The sequence below is a fragment of the Haematobia irritans genome, unplaced genomic scaffold, assembly GCF_050003625.1.
Source record: "Haematobia irritans isolate KBUSLIRL unplaced genomic scaffold, ASM5000362v1 scaffold_11, whole genome shotgun sequence".
Classification (NCBI taxonomy): domain Eukaryota; kingdom Metazoa; phylum Arthropoda; class Insecta; order Diptera; family Muscidae; genus Haematobia; species Haematobia irritans.
The window spans coordinates 93,079-105,818 of NW_027445699.1; positions in this window are offsets into that span (position 1 = coordinate 93,079).

Below are 12,740 nucleotides of genomic sequence, written 5' to 3' on the forward strand. Positions count from 1 at the left end.
TTCGCTCTAGGACGCATAGTTTAGGACATATGAGCAAAACAAGTTTTCATTTTAAAAATTTCAATTTTTTTAGGATTTGGAAGGAATTTTCGATTTTTTGGGGGTGGTCATGAATTAAGCTCCTTTTCGCTCTAGGACGCATAGTTTAAGAGATATGAGCAAAACAAGTTTTTCATATAAAAATTTAAATTTTTTCAGGATACGGATGGAATTTTCGATTTTTTGGGGGTGGTCATGAATTAAGCTCCTTTTCGCTCTAGGACGCATAGTTTAGGAGATATGAGCAAAACAAGTTTTTCATATAAAAATTTCAATTTTTTCAGGATACGGATGGAATTTTCGATTTTTTGGGGGTGGTCATGAATTAAGCTCCTTTTCGCTCTAGGACGCATAGTTTAGGAGTAATGAGCAAAACAAGTTTTTCATATAAAAATTTCAATTTTTTCAGTATTTTGATGGAATTTTCGACTTTTTGGGGGTGGTCATGAATTAAGCTCCTTTTCGCTCTAGGACGCATAGTTTAGGAGATATGAGCAAAACAAGTTTTTTATACAAAAATTTCATTTTTTTCAGGATACGGATGGAATTTTCGATTTTTTGGGGGTGGTCATGAATTAAGCTCTTTTTCGCTGTAGGACGCATAGTTTAGGAGATATGAGCAAAACAAGTTTTTCATATAAAAATTTAAATTTTTTCAGTATTTTGATGGAATTTTCGACTTTTTGGGGGTGGTCATGAATTAAGCTCCTTTTCGCTCTAGGACGCATAGTTTAGGAGATATGAGCAAAACAAGTTTTTCATATAAAAATTTCAATTTTTTCAGTATTTTGATGGAATTTTCGACTTTTTGGGGGTGGTCATGAATTAAGCTCCTTTTCGCTCTAGGACGCATAGTTTAGGAGATATGAGCAAAACAAGTTTTTTATACAAAAATTTCAATTTTTTCAGGATTTGGATAGAATTTTCGACTTTTTGGGGGTGGTCATGAATTAAGCTCCTTTTCGCTCTAGGACGCATAGTTTAGGAGATATGAGCAAAACAAGTTTTTCATACAAAAATTTCAATTTTTTCAGGATTTGGATGGAATTTTCGACTTTTTGGGGGTGGTCATGAATTAAGCTCCTTTTCGCTCTAGGACGCATAGTTTAGGAGATATGAGCAAAACAAGTTTTTCATATAAAAATTTCAATTTTTTCAGTATTTTGATGGAATTTTCGACATTTTGGGGGTGGTCACGAATTAAGCTCCTTTTCGCTCTAGGACGCATAGTTTAAGAGATATGAGCAAAACAAGTTTTTCATATAAAAATTTAAATTTTTTCAGGATTTGGATGGAATTTTCGATTTTTTGGGGGTGGTCATGAATTAAGCTCTTTTCTAGGACGCATTGTTTAGGAGATATGAGCAAAACAAGTTTTTCGTATAAAAATTTCAATTTTTTCAGGATGTGGATGGAATTTTCGATTTTTTGGGGGTGGTCATGAATTAAGCTCCTTTTCGCTCTAGGACGCATAGTTTAGGAGATATGAGCAAAACAAGTTTTTCATATAAAAATTTCAATTTTTTCAGGATGTGGATGGAATTTTCGATTTTTTGGGGGTGGTCATGAATTAAGCTCCTTTTCGCTGTAGGACGCATAGTTTAGGAGATATGAGCAAAACAAGTTTTTCATATAAAAATTTCAGTTTTTTCAGGATGTGGATGGAATTTTCGATTTTTTGGGGGTGGTCATGAATTAAGCTCCTTTTCGCTCTAGGACGCATAGTTTAGGAGATATGAGCAAAACAAGTTTTTCGTATAAAAATTTCAATTTTTTCAGGATTTGGATGGAATTTTCGATTTTTTGGGGGTGGTCATGAATTAAGCTCCTTTTCTAGGACGCATTGTTTAGGAGATATGAGCAAAACAAGTTTTTCATATAAAAATTTCAATTTTTTCAGGATGTGGATGGAATTTTCGATTTTTTGGGGGTGGTCATGAATTAAGCTCCTTTTCGCTCTAGGACGCATAGTTTAGGAGATATGAGCAAAACAAGTTTTTCGTATAAAAATTTCAATTTTTTCAGGATTTGGATGGAATTTTCGATTTTTTGGGGGTGGTCATGAATTAAGCTCCTTTTCGCTCTAGGACGCATAGTTTAGGAGATATGAGCAAAACAAGTTTTTCATATAAAAATTTCAATTTTTTCAGGATTTCGAAGGAATTTTCGATTTTTTGGGGGTGGTCATGAATTAAGCTCCTTTTCGCTCTAGGACGCATAGTTTAGGAGATATGAGCAAAACAAGTTTTTCATATAAAAATTTCAATTTTTTCAGGATTTGGATGGAATTTTCGATTTTTTGGGGGTGGTCATGAATTAAGCTCCTTTTCGCTCTAGGACGAATAGTTTAGGAGATATGAGCAAAACAAGTTTTTCATATAAAAATTTCAATTTTTTCAGGATTTGGATGGAATTTTCGATTTTTTGGGGGTGGTCATGAATTAAGCTCCTTTTCGCTCTAGGACGCATAGTTTAGGAGATATGAGCAAAACAAGTTTTTCATATAAAAATTTCAATTTTTTCAGGATATGGATGGAATTTTCGATTTTTTGGGGGTGGTCATGAATTAAGCTCCTTTTCGCTCTAGGACGCATAGTTTAGGAGATATGAGCAAAACAAGTTTTTCATATAAAAATTTCAATTGTTTCAGGAACGGATGGAATTTTCGACTTTTTGGGGGTGGTCATGAATTAAGCTCCTTTTCGCTCTAGGACGCATAGTTTAGGAGATATGAGCAAAACAAGTTTTTCATATAAAAATTTCAATTTTTTCAGGATGTGGATGGAATTTTCGATTTTTTGGGGGTGGTCATGAATTAAGCTCCTTTTCGCTGTAGGACGCATAGTTTAGGAGATATGAGCAAAACAAGTTTTTCATATAAAAATTTCAATTTTTCCAGGGTGTGGATGGAATTTTCGATTTTTTGGGGGTGGTCATGAATTAAGCTCCTTTTCGCTCTAGGACGCATAGTTTAGGAGATATGAGCAAAACAAGTTTTTCATATAAAAATTTAAATTTTTTCAGTATTTGGATGGAATTTTCGACTTTTTGGGGGTGGTCATGAATTAAGCTCCTTTTCGCTCTAGGACGCATAGTTTAGGAGATATGAGCAAAACAAGTTTTTCATATAAAAATTTCAATTTTGCAGGATTTGGATGGAATTTTCGATTTTTTTGGGGTGGTCATGAATTAAGCTCCTTTTCGCTCTAGGACGCATAGTTTAAGAGAGCAAAACAAGTTTTTCATATAAAAATTTAAATTTTTTCAGGATTTGGATGGAATTTTCGATTTTTTGGGGGTGGTCATGAATTAAGCTCCTTTTCGCTCTAGAACGCATAGTTTAGGAGATATGAGCAAAACAAGTTTTTCATATAAAAATTTCAATTTTTTCAGGATTTGGATGGAATTTTCGATTTTTTGGGGGTGGTCATGAATTAAGCTCCTTTCCGCTCTAGGACGCATAGTTTAGGAGATATGAGCAAAACAAGTTTTTCATATAAAAATTTAAATTTTTTCAGGATTTCGAAGGAATTTTCGATTTTTTGGGGGTGGTCATGAATTAAGCTCCTTTTCGCTCTAGGACGCATAGTTTAGGAGATATGAGCAAAACAAGTTTTTCATATAAAAATTTCAATTTTTTCAGGATTTGGATGGAATTTTCGATTTTTTGGGGGTGGTCATGAATTAAGCTCCTTTTCGCTCTAGGACGAATAGTTTAGGAGATATGAGCAAAACAAGTTTTTCATATAAAAATTTCAATTTTTTCAGGATTTGGATGGAATTTTCGATTTTTTGGGGGTGGTCATGAATTAAGCTCCTTTTCGCTCTAGGACGCATAGTTTAGGAGATATGAGCAAAACAAGTTTTTCATATAAAAATTTCAATTTTTTCAGGATATGGATGGAATTTTCGATTTTTTGGGGGTGGTCATGAATTAAGCTCCTTTTCGCTCTAGGACGCATAGTTTAGGAGATATGAGCAAAACAAGTTTTTCATATAAAAATTTCAATTGTTTCAGGAACGGATGGAATTTTCGACTTTTTGGGGGTGGTCATGAATTAAGCTCCTTTTCGCTCTAGGACGCATAGTTTAGGAGATATGAGCAAAACAAGTTTTTCATATAAAAATTTCAATTTTTCCAGGGTGTGGATGGAATTTTCGATTTTTTGGGGGTGGTCATGAATTAAGCTCCTTTTCGCTCTAGGACGCATAGTTTAGGAGATATGAGCAAAACAAGTTTTTCATATAAAAATTTAAATTTTTTCAGTATTTTGATGGAATTTTCGACTTTTTGGGGGTGGTCATGAATTAAGCTCCTTTTCGCTCTAGGAAGCATAGTTTAGGAGATATGAGCAAAACAAGTTTTTCATATAAAAATTTCAATTTTTTCAGGATTTGGATGGAATTTTCGATTTTTTGGGGATGGTCATGAATTAAGCACCTTTTCGCTCTAGGACGCATAGTTTAGGAGATATGAGCAAAACAAGTTTTTCATATAAAAATTTCAATTTTTTCAGGATTTCGAAGGAATTTTCGATTTTTTGGGGGTGGTCATGAATTAAGCTCCTTTTCGCTCTAGGACGCATAGTTTAAGAGATATGAGCAAAACAAGTTTTTCATATAAAAATTTAAATTTTTTCAGGATTTGGATGGAATTTTCGATTTTTTGGGGGTGGTCATGAATTAAGCTCCTTTTCGCTCTAGAACGCATAGTTTAGGAGATATGAGCAAAACAAGTTTTTCATATAAAAATTTCAATTTTTTCAGGATTTCGAAGGAATTTTCGATTTTTTGGGGGTGGTCATGAATTAAGCTCCTTTTCGCTCTAGGACGCATAGTTTAAGAGATATGAGCAAAACAAGTTTTTCATATAAAAATTTAAATTTTTTCAGGATTTGGATGGAATTTTCGATTTTTTGGGGGTGGTCATGAATTAAGCTCCTTTTCGCTCTAGAACGCATAGTTTAGGAGATATGAGCAAAACAAGTTTTTCATATAAAAATTTCAATTTTTTCAGGATTTCGAAGGAATTTTCGATTTTTTGGGGGTGGTCATGAATTAAGCTCCTTTTCGCTCTAGGACGCATAGTTTAGGAGATATGAGCAAAACAAGTTTTTCATATAAAAATTTCAATTTTTTCAGGATGTGGATGGAATTTTCGATTTTTTGGGGGTGGTCATGAATTAAGCTCCTTTTCGCTGTAGGACGCATAGTTTAGGAGATATGAGCAAAACAAGTTTTTCATATAAAAATTTCAATTTTTCCAGGGTGTGGATGGAATTTTCGATTTTTTGGGGGTGGTCATGAATTAAGCTCCTTTTCGCTCTAGGACGCATAGTTTAGGAGATATGAGCAAAACAAGTTTTTCATATAAAAATTTAAATTTTTTCAGTATTTTGATGGAATTTTCGACTTTTTGGGGGTGGTCATGAATTAAGCTCCTTTTCGCTCTAGGAAGCATAGTTTAGGAGATATGAGCAAAACAAGTTTTTCATATAAAAATTTCAATTTTTTCAGGATTTGGATGGAATTTTCGATTTTTTGGGGATGGTCATGAATTAAGCTCCTTTTCGCTCTAGGACGCATAGTTTAGGAGATATGAGCAAAACAAGTTTTTCATATAAAAATTTCAATTTTTTCAGGATTTGGATGGAATTTTCGATTTTTTTGGGGTGGTCATGAATTAAGCTCCTTTTCGCTCTAGGACGCATAGTTTAAGAGATATGAGCAAAACAAGTTTTTCATATAAAAATTTAAATTTTTTCAGGATTTGGATGGAATTTTCGATTTTTTGGGGGTGATCATGAATTAAGCTCCTTTTCGCTCTAGAACGCATAGTTTAGGAGATATGAGCAAAACAAGTTTTTCATATAAAAATTTCAATTTTTTCAGGATTTCGAAGGAATTTTCGATTTTTTGGGGGTGGTCATGAATTAGGCTCCTTTTCGCTCTAGGACGCATAGTTTAGGAGATATGAGCAAAACAAATTTTTCATATAAAAATTTAAATTTTTTCAGGATTTGGATGGAATTTTCGATTTTTTGGGGGTGGTCATGAATTAAGCTCCTTTTCGCTCTAGGACGCATAGTTTAGAAGATATGAGCAAAACAAGTTTTTCATATAAAAATTTCAATTTTTTCAGGATTTCGAAGGAATTTTCGATTTTTTGGGGGTGGTCATGAATTAAGCTCCTTTTCGCACTAGGACGCATAGTTTAGGAGATATGAGCAAAACAAGTTTTTCATATAAAAATTTAAATTTTTTCAGTATTTTGATGGAATTTTCGACTTTTTGGGGGTGGTCATGAATTAAGCTCCTTTTCGCTCTAGGAAGCATAGTTTAGGAGATATGAGCAAAACAAGTTTTTCATATAAAAATTTCAATTTTTTCAGGATTTGGATGGAATTTTCGATTTTTTGGGGATGGTCATGAATTAAGCTCCTTTTCGCTCTAGGACGCATAGTTTAGGAGATATGAGCAAAACAAGTTTTTCATATAAAAATTTCAATTTTTTCAGGATTTGGATGGAATTTTCGATTTTTTTGGGGTGGTCATGAATTAAGCTCCTTTTCGCTCTAGGACGCATAGTTTAAGAGATATGAGCAAAACAAGTTTTTCATATAAAAATTTAAATTTTTTCAGGATTTGGATGGAATTTTCGATTTTTTGGGGGTGGTCATGAATTAAGCTCCTTTTCGCTCTAGAACGCATAGTTTAGGAGATATGAGCAAAACAAGTTTTTCATATAAAAATTTCAATTTTTTCAGGATTTCGAAGGAATTTTCGATTTTTTGGGGGTGGTCATGAATTAAGCTCCTTTTCGCTCTAGGACGCATAGTTTAGGAGATATGAGCAAAACAAGTTTTTCATATAAAAATTTCAATTTTTTCAGGATGTGGATGGAATTTTCGATTTTTTGGGGGTGGTCATGAATAAAGCTCCTTTTCGCTGTAGGACGCATAGTTTAGGAGATATGAGCAAAACAAGTTTTTCATATAAAAATTTCAATTTTTCCAGGGTGTGGATGGAATTTTCGATTTTTTGGGGGTGGTCATGAATTAAGCTCCTTTTCGCTCTAGGACGCATAGTTTAGGAGATATGAGCAAAACAAGTTTTCCATATAAAAATTTAAATTTTTTCAGTATTTTGATGGAATTTTCGACTTTTTGGGGGTGGTCATGAATTAAGCTCCTTTTCGCTCTAGGAAGCATAGTTTAGGAGATATGAGCAAAACAAGTTTTTCATATAAAAATTTCAATTTTTTCAGGATTTGGATGGAATTTTCGATTTTTTGGGGATGGTCATGAATTAAGCTCCTTTTCGCTCTAGGACGCATAGTTTAGGAGATATGAGCAAAACAAGTTTTTCATATAAAAATTTCAATTTTTTCAGGATTTGGATGGAATTTTCGATTTTTTTGGGGTGGTCATGAATTAAGCTCCTTTTCGCTCTAGGACGCATAGTTTAAGAGATATGAGCAAAACAAGTTTTTCATATAAAATTTAAATTTTTTCAGGATTTGGATGGAATTTTCGATTTTTTGCGGGTGGTCATGAATTAAGCTCCTTTTCGCTCTAGAACGCATAGTTTAGGAGATATGAGCAAAACAAGTTTTTCATATAAAAATTTCAATTTTTTCAGGATTTCGAAGGAATTTTCGATTTTTTGGGGGTGGTCATGAATTAGGCTCCTTTTCGCTCTAGGACGCATAGTTTAGGAGATATGAGCAAAACAAGTTTTTCATATAAAAATTTCAATTTTTTCAGGATATGGATGGAATTTTCGATTTTTTGGGGGTGGTCATGAATTAAGCTCCTTTTCGCTCTAGGACGCATAGTTTAGAAGATATGAGCAAAACAAGTTTTTCATATAAAAATTTCAATTTTTTCAGGATTTCGAAGGAATTTTCGATTTTTTGGGGGTGGTCATGAATTAAGCTCCTTTTCGCTCTAGGACGCATAGTTTAGGAGATATGAGCAAAACAAGTTTTTCATATAAAAATTTAAATTTTTTCAGTATTTTGATGGAATTTTCGACTTTTTGGGGGTGGTCATGAATTAAGCTCCTTTTCGCTCTAGGAAGCATAGTTTAGGAGATATGAGCAAAACAAGTTTTTCATATAAAAATTTCAATTTTTTCAGGATTTGGATGGAATTTTCGATTTTTTGGGGATGGTCATGAATTAAGCTCCTTTTCGCTCTAGGACGCATAGTTTAGGAGATATGAGCAAAACAAGTTTTTCATATAAAAATTTCAATTTTTTCAGGATTTGGATGGAATTTTCGATTTTTTTGGGGTGGTCATGAATTAAGCTCCTTTTCGCTCTAGGACGCATAGTTTAAGAGATATGAGCAAAACAAGTTTTTCATATAAAAATTTAAATTTTTTCAGGATTTGGATGGAATTTTCGATTTTTTGGGGGTGGTCATGAATTAAGCTCCTTTTCGCTCTAGAACGCATAGTTTAGGAGATATGAGCAAAACAAGTTTTTCATATAAAAATTTCAATTTTTTCAGGATTTCGAAGGAATTTTCGATTTTTTGGGGGTGGTCATGAATTAAGCTCCTTTTCGCTCTAGGACGCATAGTTTAGGAGATATGAGCAAAACAAGTTTTTCATATAAAAATTTCAATTTTTTCAGGATGTGGATGGAATTTTCGATTTTTTGGGGGTGGTCATGAATTAAGCTCCTTTTCGCTGTAGGACGCATAGTTTAGGAGATATGAGCAAAACAAGTTTTTCATATAAAAATTTCAATTTTTCCAGGGTGTGGATGGAATTTTCGATTTTTTGGGGGTGGTCATGAATTAAGCTCCTTTTCGCTCTAGGACGCATAGTTTTGGAGATATGAGCAAAACAAGTTTTTCATATAAAAATTTAAATTTTTTCAGTATTTTGATGGAATTTTCGACTTTTTGGGGGTGGTCATGAATTAAGCTCCTTTTCGCTCTAGGAAGCATAGTTTAGGAGATATGAGCAAAACAAGTTTTTCATATAAAAATTTCAATTTTTTCAGGATTTGGATGGAATTTTCGATTTTTTGGGGATGGTCATGAATTAAGCTCCTTTTCGCTCTAGGACGCATAGTTTAGGAGATATGAGCAAAACAAGTTTTTCATATAAAAATTTCAATTTTTTCAGGATTTGGATGGAATTTTCGATTTTTTTGGGGTGGTCATGAATTAAGCTCCTTTTCGCTCTAGGACGCATAGTTTAAGAGATATGAGCAAAACAAGTTTTTCATATAAAAATTTAAATTTTTTCAGGATTTGGATGGAATTTTCGATTTTTTGGGGGTGGTCATGAATTAAGCTCCTTTTCGCTCTAGAACGCATAGTTTAGGAGATATGAGCAAAACAAGTTTTTCATATAAAAATTTCAATTTTTTCAGGATTTCGAAGGAATTTTCGATTTTTTGGGGGTGGTCATGAATTAAGCTCCTTTTCGCTCTAGGACGCATAGTTTAGGAGATATGAGCAAAACAAGTTTTTCATATAAAAATTTCAATTTTTTCAGGATGTGGATGGAATTTTCGATTTTTTGGGGGTGGTCATGAATTAAGCTCCTTTTCGCTGTAGGACGCATAGTTTAGGAGATATGAGCAAAACAAGTTTTTCATATAAAAATTTCAATTTTTCCAGGGTGTGGATGGAATTTTCGATTTTTTGGGGGTGGTCATGAATTAAGCTCCTTTTCGCTCTAGGACGCATAGTTTAGGAGATATGAGCAAAACAAGTTTTTCATATAAAAATTTAAATTTTTTCAGTATTTTGATGGAATTTTCGACTTTTTGGGGGTGGTCATGAATTAAGCTCCTTTTCGCTCTAGGAAGCATAGTTTAGGAGATATGAACAAAACAAGTTTTTCATATAAAAATTTCAATTTTTTCAGGATTTGGATGGAATTTTCGATTTTTTGGGGATGGTCATGAATTAAGCTCCTTTTCGCTCTAGGACGCATAGTTTAGGAGATATGAGCAAAACAAGTTTTTCATATAAAAATTTCAATTTTTTCAGGATTTGGATGGAATTTTCGATTTTTTTGGGGTGGTCATGAATTAAGCTCCTTTTCGCTCTAGGACGCATAGTTTAAGAGATATGAGCAAAACAAGTTTTTCATATAAAAATTTCAATTTTTTCAGGATTTGGATGGAATTTTCGATTTTTTGAGGGTGGTCATGAATTAAGCTCCTTTTCGCTCTAGAACGCATAGTTTAGGAGATATGAGCAAAACAAGTTTTTCATATAAAAATTTCAATTTTTTCAGGATTTCGAAGGAATTTTCGATTTTTTGGGGGTGGTCATGAATTAAGCTCCTTTTCGCTCTAGGACGCATAGTTTAGGAGATATGAGCAAAACAAGTTTTTCATATAAAAATTTCAATTTTTTCAGGATGTGGATGGAATTTTCGATTTTTTGGGGGTGGTCATGAATTAAGCTCCTTTTCGCTGTAGGACGCATAGTTTAGGAGATATGAGCAAAACAAGTTTTTCATATAAAAATTTCAATTTTTCCAGGGTGTGGATGGAATTTTCGATTTTTTGGGGGTGGTCATGAATTAAGCTCCTTTTCGCTCTAGGACGCATAGTTTAGGAGATATGAGCAAAACAAGTTTTTCATATAAAAATTTAAATTTTTTCAGTATTTTGATGGAATTTTCGACTTTTTGGGGGTGGTCATGAATTAAGCTCCTTTTCGCTCTAGGAAGCATAGTTTAGGAGATATGAGCAAAACAAGTTTTTCATATAAAAATTTCAATTTTTTCAGGATTTGGATGGAATTTTCGATTTTTTGGGGATGGTCATGAATTAAGCTCCTTTTCGCTCTAGGACGCATAGTTTAGGAGATATGAGCAAAACAAGTTTTTCATATAAAAATTTCAATTTTTTCAGGATTTGGATGGAATTTTCGATTTTTTTGGGGTGGTCATGAATTAAGCTCCTTTTCGCTCTAGGACGCATAGTTTAAGAGATATGAGCAAAACAAGTTTTTCATATAAAAATTTAAATTTTTTCAGGATTTGGATGGAATTTTCGATTTTTTGGGGGTGGTCATGAATTAAGCTCCTTTTCGCTCTAGAACGCATAGTTTAGGAGATATGAGCAAAACAAGTTTTTCATATAAAAATTTCAATTTTTTCAGGATTTCGAAGGAATTTTCGATTTTTTGGGGGTGGTCATGAATTAAGCTCCTTTTCGCTCTAGGACGCATAGTTTAGGAGATATGAGCAAAACAAGTTTTTCAGATAAAAATTTCAATTTTTTCAGGATGTGGATGGAATTTTCGATTTTTTGGGGGTGGTCATGAATTAAGCTCCTTTTCGCTGTAGGACGCATAGTTTAGGAGATATGAGCAAAACAAGTTTTTCATATAAAAATTTCAATTTTTCCAGGGTGTGGATGGAATTTTCGATTTTTTGGGGGTGGTCATGAATTAAGCTCCTTTTCGCTCTAGGACGCATAGTTTAGGAGATATGAGCAAAACAAGTTTTTCATATAAAAATTTAAATTTTTTCAGTATTTTGATGGAATTTTCGACTTTTTGGGGGTGGTCATGAATTAAGCTCCTTTTCGCTCTAGGAAGCATAGTTTAGGAGATATGAGCAAAACAAGTTTTTCATATAAAAATTTCAATTTTTTCAGGATTTGGATGGAATTTTCGATTTTTTGGGGATGGTCATGAATTAAGCTCCTTTTCGCTCTAGGACGCATAGTTTAGGAGATATGAGCAAAACAAGTTTTTCATATAAAAATTTCAATTTTTTCAGGATTTGGATGGAATTTTCGATTTTTTGGGGATGGTCATGAATTAAGCTCCTTTTCGCTGTAGGACGCATAGTTTAGGAGATATGAGCAAAACAAGTTTTTCATATAAAAATTTCAATTTTTCCAGGGTGTGGATGGAATTTTCGATTTTTTGGGGGTGGTCATGAATTAAGCTCCTTTTCGCTCTAGGACGCATAGTTTAGGAGATATGAGCAAAACAAGTTTTTCATATAAAAATTTAAATTTTTTCAGTATTTTGATGGAATTTTCGACTTTTTGGGGGTGGTCATGAATTAAGCTCCTTTTCGCTCTAGGAAGCATAGTTTAGGAGATATGAGCAAAACAAGTTTTTCATATAAAAATTTAAATTTTTTCAGGATTTGGATGGAATTTTCGATTTTTTGGGGATGGTCATGAATTAAGCTCCTTTTCGCTCTAGGACGCATAGTTTAGGAGATATGAGCAAAACAAGTTTTTCATATAAAAATTTCAATTTTTTCAGGATTTGGATGGAATTTTCGATTTTTTTGGGGTGGTCATGAATTAAGCTCCTTTTCGCTCTAGGACGCATAGTTTAAGAGATATGAGCAAAACAAGTTTTTCATATAAAAATTTAAATTTTTTCAGGATTTGGATGGAATTTTCGATTTTTTGGGGGTGGTCATGAATTAAGCTCCTTTTCGCTCTAGAACGCATAGTTTAGGAGATATGAGCAAAACAAGTTTTTCATATAAAAATTTCAATTTTTTCAGGATTTCGAAGGAATTTTCGATTTTTTGGGGGTGGTCATGAATTAGGCTCCTTTTCGCTCTAGGACGCATAGTTTAGGAGATATGAGCAAAACAAATTTTTCATATAAAAATTTAAATTTTTTCAGGATTTGGATGGAATTTTCGATTTTTTGGGGGTGGTCATGAATTAAGCTCCTTTTCGCTCT